At 41.4% G+C, this 12,921-nt stretch overlaps 1 non-coding gene across 1 annotated transcript; it reads left to right on the top strand.

Annotated features, from left to right (window-relative positions):
- Window positions 1-5,248: 5,248 nt before the first annotated feature.
- Window positions 5,249-5,320, top strand: trnac-gca. The gene has a single exon. It is a non-coding gene; the product is annotated as a tRNA-Cys (tRNA).
- Window positions 5,321-12,921: the final 7,601 nt, after the last annotated feature.

Below are 12,921 nucleotides of genomic sequence, written 5' to 3'. Positions count from 1 at the left end.
TGCATAGTGGTTCAAACCAGTGTTCTGACTCCAAGTAGTGCCCTGAGTGTGTGCCGTGAATCACGGTTTTCCCGAAGCCCTCTTGGCCTCTGAGTCACAGTATCCAGAACCACCTCGGCGGACGGGACTCAGGGCACAGTGGGAAATGGATACCAGGTGTTCTTGATTAAATCACCTGAGACTGGTTTTGCCTCAGTAACACCATTTTTTATTGAAGTTCAATATTAGTCACAGTAAGAGCTCCCCAAGTTGGTTTTCCATCAGTTCTTGGAGTATGGCCAGTGCTGCCTCTTCTAGGAATGATTGAATGAATCAAGGAATGAATGAAGGAAGACTTTGTGGCCTTCTGCCAGCATCTGATCTGTAGTTCTCAGGCATCATCCTGCTGTGGAACACAAAGCCTGTGTATTATAGGATAATGGGTGGGGGGTGGATGTGAGGCGGGGAGGTTGTAGGGGTGATGCTATCACAACAGATGGCAACAGATGAAGAGCGGTCCAGACCTTTTTCACACAATAAAAAACGGTGGGCAACATTCATCACTCAACAGTACATGACATTATTGTCACTGTGCACGCGTTTGTTTGTTTTCAGACGAATGAATGGAAAAATGTACCTCTTTCATGCCCTGTCAGCTAGTATGGTGGTGTGGTGGGGAGCTGAGGGACTAATTACGTCCCGTGTGTTTGCTGAAGTAGATGCTTACGTGATTGATGAGGACACTGAGACATTATACCACTCTAGCTCAGGGATCGGCCAATAGATTCAGCCGCAGGATGATTTCTAACAGAGCGGATGGCTGGCGGGCCGGAATAATAATATATAATTAGTATGTATATATGTATGGTAATGGGGCACGGGCACATTGCGCCACATAATATACATGTACATAATAATATACATATATTATTACACTGCAAATTAATCACAGCAAAGCACACAATTAGATTGTAACAATTACTCCGATTATATTTAGATGTTTTCACATTCCATCTCGGGTATACAGTGCCAGTCAAAAGTTTGGACACTTATCCAATGGGTCTGGCTTGCCACACCCATCAAACCCCTACAGGTAAGAGTCTCCAAACTTTTGACTGGCACTGTAATTCACTCCCCTCCCCCAAAGTATATTGTTTATTTGGAGTACTCTGTGTGTAAATCTGTGATTGTCTTGCATAGGTCATCATTGCATATGAAAATTGGTTCTTAATCAGCTTCAGGGGCATAGGTTTGATTTCAAATGTGAGGGGGACAAACACTGGCGTAGCGTGGTGATGCTGGGCCGGGGTGCAAGCTGTCCTTAAATGGGGACAGCTTAAATGCCCATCGTTTTGGAATTGGATGGCCAACAAGCTCATATAGGTGTGATGGTTGGGTGTCCACATACTTTTGGCCATATGCTGTATGTCAGTGGCTTCGTTAGCCCTGGGCGTCTGTGGCTATAGCCCCGGATCTTTTATGAATAGCCCCGGATCTCAAATGGAACAAAATAATAATAATAAAAAATATATGCTTTTTCTATTAATCTATAATTCCGATTGCGCGTTATTACAATGTAGACGTGTAGGCCGCTAGCGTGTACATCCATATTTTCCGCAAGTATATTCAAATCCCTGTACTTGCATGACCAAACTGGTTGACTCAACATCCTTCTGGTTCTGCTAATAAATATGAACATTCAAGATATGGGCTACACAACTAATTTTATCCACCTTTAAAGACAGCATTTCACCTCAGCTCCACGGTTGACCTTTCCTCCTTGGCTGTCTGATCCTGCTATGACACAGACCTTCTCATGGTCATCATCTTATCCTACTAAAATGCAGGACATAACAAGACATGAACTACTTGAGCTACATTGATGCCTGCAGAAGATGGCCATGTTTGATCTATAAGACCCGCATTAGGTTGAAATGTCACTACTAGGGAACTACAAAATTAGCCAACTTTTTAAGAGATCAACTATTAAGCTAGTTAGTTAGATATACCTTCTAATGTCTCATAGCTAGCTAGCTGTAATACTCACTTTGTCTTTGCATAAAAAATGCCTGATTGTCTAACTTCAGTCTTTTCTTGGCTTGTGTCATACGGTGCTAGCGGTGAGTGAGGTGAACCTAGTTTATGTTTGCTAGCTAGCGAAATAACGCTAGCTGGAAAGCTAGTTTTCCAACAGTCAGGAATTGCCATTTTCAAAAAGTCCCACTAATGTATAATGAAACCTACGCCCCTGATCAGCTTATTTGGTAAAATAAAGGTAAAATAAATTAAAAAAACACACTGTGCATATTATTCTATTTAGTGGAATACTGGGGAACAAATTTCCAAAATGAAACAATTTTGCTGAATCCCACATGATTTTATAAAATGTAATAAAATTAAATTTTACTTTGATTAAACCTTTTATAGAGGACTAATCAACATGTTGCAAACGTGCTGTGGAGGATCTCATCTGTAGATTTTGATTATTTGATTTCTAAGGCGTCGTCCCTTTAAACATATCTATGTTTCAATAAGGAAAGAAAGCAGTTAGATGATACACAGTTCAAGGACATACCCATCAATGAAATACTTATATCCATACTCATCTATATCATTGCCTAATCATATAGGCTACAGGTTATTAGTACCTGTGAAATAAGCTCATACCCTATGTGTTCTGCCTAATATCTTCTGATTCCTAAAAGATGTCCGCACATGCCATGCCTGAAATACTTTCCTGTTCTACACTAAGTAGTTTTCACTTCCTGGCCTTTTCTATTACTGCTTTCTTGTTCCAAAAAAAACAAGAAACCATGACAACGCCACCTGAGCCCCAAAGCCTGTAACAAGCCCATAATGGGCCGTGAGAGTGCTGTCCATTGGAATCTTTCTCTGACACAGCTATGGACAAGAAAGTGACACTCATCTCTGCCTGTGTGGCTATATTTGGCTCTCCTGGAGAGGACTCGGGAAGAGCTGGAATGATGAAAGCAAAGCCGTACAAATTACATTGATGATGATGCTGAAAACCATCGTAGGAATGAGCCTTTGCCCCTCTTCTCTCTACTCTGGAGCTGCGAGTGGTCAAGTACTTGGGTCACAGTTAATAGGGCTCCCAAACCCGATGACTTGAGATACATTAGAAATGAGGACGTGTATTCAAGACACGGAAAGGAAATGAGAAAGGCAGAGACACCTAAGGAGTGAATGTTGTGGTTTTCTTTTCGATGGTGGTTTACAAGTCTCATGTGGCGGTGCAGGGGCGAGCTTGCCCCCGCATTGAGAGCAATCTGGCGGTTTTTGGTGCGTCAATGGGGGCTGTAGCCTCCTTGGAAAACGCAATGAGTCAGCAGACTTTCAGTCAAAGTGGTTTGTTTTCGTCTCTGTGCTCTGCAAATACTGGACTTTTGAGAATCCGTCTCTAGGTAGAAAGTATCCAATAATGGATACTGAGAAACATATATCAGACATTGGATAGTATCAATAAAAAAGAAAACAGAAACATAGTCTTAGAGTGGAAAATATATGGGAAAGGTTGTGTTGTGTAGGTTTGAGGATTGACTGTGCCTTTGAAAATTTTGGTCTGGGATTTCTTGTTCTCATTGTGAGAACATTACTGACCATGGGATACATATTCTGAGTCACTACTGTATAAACTTGCATTGACAGTCATGACACAATATTACAAATACTTCAAATCAGCTGGATTTGAACCTGCACAGGAATTCCAGTGGATCCCATTGGATTTATAGTCCATCACCTTAAACATTTGGCCACAACAACCTGCCACTTATAGAAAACTGACCCTGACCATTCTCATTGCATATTGACTCATTTCATGACCCTAATCATTACGTACTGACATTTCATGACCCTTATCATTACATATTGACTTATTTCATGACCCTTATCATTACATATTGACTCATTTCATGACCCTTATCATTGCGTACTGACTCATTTCATGACCCTTATCATTGCGTACTGACTCATTTCATGACCCTTATCATTATGTACTGACATTTCTTGACCCTTATCATTACATATTGACTTATTTCATGACCCTTATCATTACATATTGACTTATTTCATGACCCTTATCATTACACATTCACTTATTTCATGACCCTTATCATTACACATTCACTTATTTCAGGACTGCCCGGTACTCAACCCTGTATCATAGACACTGACACCAACTGACACCAGCCAGCCAATGCCCAGTACCCATCCCTGTATTTTAGACACTGACACCAACTGACACCAGCCAGTCACTGCCTGGTACTCAACCCTGTATCATAGACACTGACACCAACTGACAACAGCCAGCCAATGCCCAGTACCCATTACTGTATTTTAAACACTGACACCAACCAGTCACTGCCCATTACCCAACCCTGTATCATAGACACTGACACCAACTGACACCAGCCAGCCAATGCCCGGTACCCATCCCTGTATTTTAGACATTGACACCAACTGACATCAGCTAGTCACTGCCTGGTACGCAACCTTGTATCCTAGACACTGACACCAACTGACACCAGCCAGTCCCTGCCCGGTACTCAACCCTGTATGTTAGACACTGACACCAGCCAGTCACTGCCCGGTACTCAACCCTGTATCTTAGACACTGACACCAACTGACATCAGCCAGTCACCGACCGGTACTCAACCCTGTATCATAGATACTGACACCAACTGACACCAGTCAGTCACTGCCCGTTACTCAACCCTGTATGTTAGACACTGACACCAACAGACATCAGCTGGTAGTCTGCTCCATGTCATTAATTATAAAGGATCAACACTATGTGCAGAGCCCTCCTCTGTCCCTCTTAGTAAAGATAAGCTTGGAGGTGACGTCTAATTGTAATTTTTGAGACTTTTGGAGACAATATTTAAGCATGTGATCACTTTGCATGAGGTTAGTGTTAAACCTTTTCAGCACAGGTTCATAACAGATTCAGTTAATTTAAACTTCTAAACCCTAAAAGCACAGACAGGTATTTTCTTTTCACCCCTGTATCAGTGAGCAATGTGTTTTGTGTGGCTGTATTAGTCATGGGTCTGATTTTTGTTTGCTTTTGTTTGCTACATTATGGTCATTGAGCAATGACTGGCATGGCCCACACTTCAGTGTGATAGTTAGTGAGAGGGAAGGAGATTAGAAAGAAAGGTGGTGCCCAAGCCTGACAACCGGGATCATGTGACACACCTAAAACCAATATAACAATGATAACACCTCTGTTTGACTTTTCTTTTAGTTGGGGGTATAGCTCAGTGGTAGAGCAATTGACTGCAGATCAATAGGTCCCCGGTTCAAATCCGGGTGCCCCCTATTTTTCCCTCAGATTTCTGTTGTGGTTAATAAGCTCAACTAGTGGCATGTGTTTTTCAGTATGGTTAATGGATTAATCAAACAATACAACTGCTGCGTTCCTGCGAGGCAGTGAGCTTTCCTTGTTCTCAATTTTCTAATCACAGATCAGATGAAGCTGTGATCTCAGTCCGTCAGTGCAGTTGGGCACCTCTGAGATCTGAGAACTGGAATTATTCCTCATCCATCTGTGTCCTCATCTGTCAATGATCCTTCTACCTCCCAAGTCTCATAATTCAAACTCTTTGATGTTTCATTTATTTTACAGGGATCCTGGGAGATTTTGGGATTTTGTTTTCTATACTTATCCCACTTCACAGAATACCTGTTTTATTTCTCTGCTTTGGGGATGATTGAAGTTGGCTTATTGTTAGCTTAGCGCAGATGCACAGTGCAATCGCCACACCCTACTGTAGCTCAAAACCAGCAAATTTCAACCGATTACTAAAATCCTCCATCTAAAAGGCAAGAGCATATTAACGGCGTTTGGTTGTGTTTGGAATCATACAAAATAGCAGGGAGCATGTAGTGCATGCTTGAAATGAAATGTAAAAAAAATACCCACAATCCCTGGCCTCCCATCACAGTTTTACCCTCCAAGACCTTACACTACCCACTTATCTTTGGGGGAAATCAAGGAAACGGAATAAGCTGAATGCAGATTTGCATGCCAGTCAGATTTGCTTGCCGGTCTGATTCACAAAATCTGGCCACTCTTTCTTCGATTTTGCTTAAAGGGACGCGTGAACAACTTTGTTCTTTGGCAATGTGAATACCATTTAACTGAAGGTGTTGTTGTATTTCTAATGTTGTTGGCTGGGTTGTGTTTTTTTGTTGGGCCTTTCATAGCCAGAGTTTCTGGAACATCTTTGTTGGTTGGTTTTGCTTTGAAATCAGGAAAATACATTTTCCATTAGAAAAGTTTGTGTTTAAAAATACAATCCTGGTGTATTTTAAGGTAAGTAGAGACATGGAGGAGCAAGTACACCACCCATAGGCCACTTAGAATTATGAACCCACACACAGACAGAATGTCTGACACCCAGACCACCACTGGGATTAGAACCCAGGGCACCCATACACAGACAAAATGCCACCCCCAGTTTAAGAACCTGGGATACCTATGGACAGACCGAATGCCACAACTGGAATTAGCACCCTGTCCATTATGCAACTATACTCTGAGGCAATTACTTTTATAGGAAGTAAAAAAACGTACCTTACCTTACCTGCACAAATTACATGACCAAACCACGCTGACATCCATGATTGACCTGTGGTACCTCTCGAAGCGGAAAAGGCTTTTAAGAGCGGGCTGATGATGATGATTATGATGTGGATATATGTCCTCTCTATATATTGTAATTGAAGTAAAAAATCATTACTTTGCTCAATTTAAATATAACTTCCACCCACTGATGGGAAAAATAAAGCAAAACTATCCTTGCTGGGAAGAGCCAATGCTATTAAGATTGGTTTTCCTTTTATAAACAGGTGGATTCTGTTATCAACCAATTTATCCGGGACTACAAAACAATTCTCTAAGTCTAAATTGGATGGAGGACATTTACATTTTTGTAATTTAGCAGTTGCTCTTATCCACAATAGTGTACTCATTGGAATAAAAACTTTGATTGAGAGAGCAATCTAATCTGACATTCATAATGCAGTCTGAAAAGTTCCCACTGTCAGCTGGGATTCAAACCGGCATAGGAAGATCCCAAAGGATTTCTGGTCATTGCCTTAACCACTCAGCCACAACAACCTAATGCTGTCTGTGGAAAACACAGCCCTCACAGCCACACATTGAAGGGAACTGTTACTAGAGAGTGAGAGTGTGTGAAAGAGCAGAGCAATGCCAAAGCTGAATAGTAGCAATCACATGACACCTGGCTGCAACTCACAAAAGACTGATAACACCTTCCTGTACTCTACCATCTGTCTGTATAGCTCAGAGGTAGAGCTCTCAACACTGGATCAATGCATCCCCAGTTCAAATCTGGGTTCTTGCCTTTTTCTCTAGACTTCAAATATCATCTTTCAGACAAACAAGACTGTATTGAGTCAGTATTTGGATGGATGGATGTTGACTGAGAAACACTCACACAGACTCTCCTCAGCATAGTAAGATACTTATGTTCCAGCGTGTCTTACTCATCAGATGGATCCTTCCTTCCTAAACTCGTTTCTCTCCTGGTCTCTGTCCAGGTCTCTCCAAACCCTGCTGGTGTGAGAAAAATACAGATCCTTGTAAAATATGTCTTATCTCGCCAATACTCATCACAGCTACAGGAAAACAGGATCTACTGTGGATATCTACAGGATGTCTTATTGAGAGCAAGTTAAATGCTGCCAAATACTGTTAGGCACAAAGTCAATACAGAATCAGTATTCCATAAGGCCCAAGCTGGTTGGCTGGCTGATTTGATCTCTCCACAAACAGAAAATTATAATAGGTTGTCTAAATTGATGAAACGGTCATAAATACATATCTGATAAATGTAACTTTTCAAATCAAATAAATCCAGTAACTATTAGGTAGTACTATAGCACATGAACTGCTGCACAAAGACCGAAGGTTAGTGGAATCCAGGCAGTCTGTGGGTTTGTCAAATGATTTAATTCTTGAAGTGAGGAATGCCAGTAAAACCCTAAACCTGTAAGCAAGCTAGTTGAAGGAGGAAAGGATGTTAATCCGATGGCCTACTTTGTAGTTCACGGCAATTTTACACTAAATACAGCTATAGATTGTCATAGAAATATACAAAGCCTTCATATTTTCCAAATGTTGTTACGTTATTCTAAAATCGATTAATTAAATTACATTTTCCTCATCAATCTAAGCACAATACCCAATAACGACCAAGCAAAAACATGCATTTCAGAAATGTTTAACATTTTTTATAAACTCCCCCAATACATATTTTCTTTAGAAGAGTATTCAGACCCTTTCACTTAGTACATTGTTGAAGCACATTGGGTAGTGATCACAGCTTTGAGTCTTAAACCTCAGCACTCCTGTTCTAGGAAGGTTTCTCCCATTCTTCTCTGTAGATACTCTCAAACTATATCAGGATGGGGAAAGATGCGGCACAACCATCTTCGGGCCTCTCCAGAGATGTTTCTGATACACCTTTCAGACAGGAATTGCAGGATTGTAGAATTTCTTAAAATAACATGGATGTTAGTATTTATTTGGTCACCTTTTATACATATGAATGTTTACTGCAATATGTGCAGGATCCACATTTTCTGGGGTTTATCATCCCACTGACAAGGCCTGATTGGGGGGAGGGTGTGCATAGATATGTTCCCCTGGGGCATTGTATGTTAATGCTTATGGAATCTATGAAAATTCCAAGTTTGCCATGGGTTTCCAAGTTTGAAAGTGAGTGATTGTGATGAAATGGGATACATATCAGCGCATACACTGATCAGCCATAACATTATGACCACCTGCCTAATATTGTATATGTCCCCCTTTTGCTGCCAAAACAGCCCTGACCTGTCAAGGCATGGACTCCGCTAGTCCTCTGGTGTGCTGTGGTATCTGGCACCAAGACGTTAGCAGCAGGTCCTTTAAGTCCTCTAAGTTGTGAGGTGGGGCATCCATGGATCTGACCTGTTTGTCCAGAACCTCTCACAGATGCTTGATTGGATTGAGATCTGGGGAATTTGGAGGCCAAGTCAACACCTTGATCATGTTGTTGTGTTCCTCAAACCATTCCTGAACACTTTTTGTGTTACCAGCATTAACTTTTTCAACAATTTGAGCTACAGTAGCTCTTCTGTTGGATCGGACCACACAGGCCAGCCTTTGCTCCCCACGTTCATCAATGAGTCTTGGCTGCCCATGACCCTGTTGCCGGTTCACCGCTTTTCCTTCCTTGGACCACTTTTGATAGGTACTGACCAGTGCAGACCGGGAAGCCGTTTTGGAGATGTTTTGACCCAGTCGCCTAGCCATCACAAATTGGCCCAGATCCTGACATAACTAACTGTGTTTAAGTTAGTTGCCTGAAGTCGAAAACACGCTTGGTGTTGTATTACCCATTGGTGATTCAGTCAAATTTTGCTATACAAATAAATGTTATACACACATTTCAGGAAAAACGTGTCCTTGCTAACTATAGACTCCAATCTACCAGGCTCCAGTCCGGATATTCCATAAGTCCCACCAAGCGAGCCCTCTGACTGAAACTATGCGCAGGAGAACTTGTCTACCGAAGGAAAATGTCAAAAAAAATTGTAAATATTAAATTTCACATCTGTAAATAAACTTAAGATTTGTCAACGCTTGTAAATGTTAATCAACACTTGTAAATGTTTTACAGATTTGTGTTTTATTTGTGAAATATGTTTTTACATGTTCACAAATCGTATTTACATTTGTGAAACATGTTTACATATTTACATATAATGTTTTTATTTACAAAATATTTTTTCACATTTACAAATCCTAATTTTATTTGTGATTTGTGATGAATATACGCACATATGTTATGTATATATTCAAGAATTTGAGACACATGTAACTCCATACAACAGTGACACTATTACAACCAGTGGCCAAAAATTGTGTAATGCATCTTATAGCTAGCCAGCTATGCAAGAATGAGGAACAATGATAAGCCTTTGTCGGTTTTAATGTGTTCTGCTGGCAAACAGCCTGTCCACAGGTTACAATGACAGAGTTGATTTTTTACTTCCCTTGTCAGAAATGTCCAGGCGAACGTGCATTATATCAGTGAAAGTGTTATTGGTTCATCCCAGGGAGATTCCTGCGGCAGGACTTCTTCACAAAAGGGGTTTTTGCCACTGGTCACCTGCTCTAACTGTTGCGCCCTTTGATGTGCCTTTCTCAGGAGAAGAAAAACACACAACTGTGAGTCTAAACTGACCTTGAGCAAGACAACTCACCATATAAGCATGTCTGCTACGTGACTAAAATAGATAACATGGATTGTATTGACAACACTTGTGAGATGCATCTGAAAATGTCCTTGTTGCTATCATCTGCCTACATCTTAGAAGTGTACGTATTTTGTATACTGGTAGCTTTGAAAATAGATCTGACAGTTTTCTTACCATTCCCTATGCAGCTAAATTTTTCTGCTGGATTTAGTACAGGTTTTACTTTGGGGAAAAATTATCACAAGGACAGGAGATGTAGTCAGAATAAACAGTACATTTATTTCATCTGGCAACCTTCAGGTTAGTGGTCAGATGCGGTCACTGCCAGACTGCCCTCTCCCCCCATCTCTTTAATGATCTCTGCCAGAGAAACAACAGCATGTTCAGTTGTTTCCTTAAAGAATATCTGTGATGTAGCATGAATTCTAATTTGCAGAAGTCATTATTTTACCGTGTTCTCAAATGCAGTGGCGGCTCCAGGCTCTAACATAAAAAAACTACACCCCAGTAGCGAAGAAATGAATAATCTTCTCTATATATATAACAACTTGGGTTGTTAAACAAGCTCCGGCTCATCCAGGCAGAACACCCAACAGTGTATGGGCTAACACGTGTCTCTTCCATGAGGGGATTTGTTTGTTGGTGTGTTTCTTTAAACTGGCATTTCATCCGGTAAGAATAACTGAGAACACATTCTTCTTTTCAACACCCTTGCTCAAGGAGAGAACAAGGGATTTTTCTCCTTGGGAATTTGACCTAGCAACATTTTGGTTTCAGGTTAGATGCGCTAAGTACCAGGCCACCTTCTCACAACGCACTCCATGTCAGTTAAAATTGCTTGCATTTGTTTTGGAATTGGTCTCCAGGGGTGAGCCTCTGCCCTGTTGAAAGAACATGGGCAAAGTCTGCTCAACACAAGAAAATTAGATAATTAATGGTAATGGTAGATAGCGTTTTTTTATACACTCGCCTAAAGGATTATTAGGAACACCTGTTCAATTTCTCATGAATGCAATTATCTAATCAACCAATCACATGGCAGTTGCTTCAATGCATTTAGGGGTGTGGTCCTGGTCAAGACAATCTCCTGAACTCCAAACTGAATGAAAGAAAGGTGATTTAAGCAATTTTGAGCGTGGCATGGTTGTTGGTGCCAGACGGGCCGGACATTCAGTTTGGAGTTCTGTTGAGACATTCAGATGGTAGAGTCAGAATTTGGCGTAAACAGAATGAGAACATGGATCCATCATGCCTTGTTACAACTGTGCAGGCTGGTGGTGGTGTAATGGTGTGGGGAATGTTTTCTTGGCACACTTTAGGCCCCTTAGTGCCAATTGGGCATTTGCAGAGTTCATCATACAATGACCACCATAATGCCACTATTCACATTAACATGTTACATAACACACTGCTTACAGCAAGAGGTACCATCTTTCTCAATTGACACCAGTAAGGAAAACAATATGGTAATTGCAAATGCCAAGGGCCCATTTCCTTGCACACTCACAAGTCCAAAATACAGACAACTGGGTTCACTCATTACAAGCTCCCTCCACAACAGATATCATTTTTGAAAACTCTCCGTTGAAGGGGAGCCTTGTGCTAAACTACATATTCTTAGCTGTTTAGGGCGGAGCCCAGACACACAGCTTTATACGTTTACGTTTTGGTAATTTAGCAGACGGTATTACGTTGACCAACTTACAGTCAGTGCATTCATCGTAATATTACTACTGTAGGAGGAGCTAACGCCTAACTGTTTCACCTCACGACGAATTATATCTAGCAGCAAAGTCTATGCTAGACAAATGTGGGTTTCTTCAGGTTATGGCCATATTCGGTGACCTTGGAGACCGCAGATCTCATTCCTGCCAGCCTGTGCTTTCCTGTTGTCAGTGGACTTTACTCTCTTCACCCCGCAAGGCAGATGAACGCATGAGAGGGCTCATTGCTAGCGTCAACACAGTGGACCGTCTGTCAAATTGAGAACACACTGTTGTTTGAGTAGTTTCCTGGCCACTGATTACAACATTATTCTCCATTGCTCTGCTGGAGTGTAATTAAGTCAATTGAAATGGTTGTTGGTTTTGGTTGTGCTTTTGTCTATACCCGGGGGATCTGTACCTAGAAGGAAACATTGATCAACTGGGGGACAAATATAACCTTCCAAGATACAACATCTTCACATATTTGCCGATTACAAACTGGGTAACATCTTCCCTTGGTCTAAATTGCTATAGTCATATGCTGGACTGGTATATGAAAATGTGTCTAGTGATTTTAATGTCAGTGCCCTCCAACGAGCCTTTTAAAGCAAAATGGGAAAAAAGAACTGGACTTTGATTAGATTCAACTTTATTGTCATTGAACAAGCAAAAGTACAGAACAACGAAATGCAGTTTGCGTCTTACATGAAGTGCAAATGGAGGAGGGCACTAATATGGATTACAGGAAGTATAAAGGCTACAGTCACGCCCCCAGTTCTCATTGATGGCACTGAGGTGGAGCGTGTGTGAACTTCTAATGCTGAACAATTGACGAACTGTGCCACAGTGTGGTTTGGCGGATGCTCCGTGGCCAGCCGAAAGGTCCTACAACGGGTGGTGAAAACTGCCCAGCACATCACTGGTGCCCAGCTCCCAGCCATT

Source organism: Esox lucius, chromosome 11 (assembly GCF_011004845.1).
Source record: "Esox lucius isolate fEsoLuc1 chromosome 11, fEsoLuc1.pri, whole genome shotgun sequence".
In the NCBI taxonomy this organism is placed as follows: domain Eukaryota; kingdom Metazoa; phylum Chordata; class Actinopteri; order Esociformes; family Esocidae; genus Esox; species Esox lucius.
Note: the sequence above shows the minus strand (reverse complement) of the source record. Positions and strands in the feature narration are given on the sequence as shown.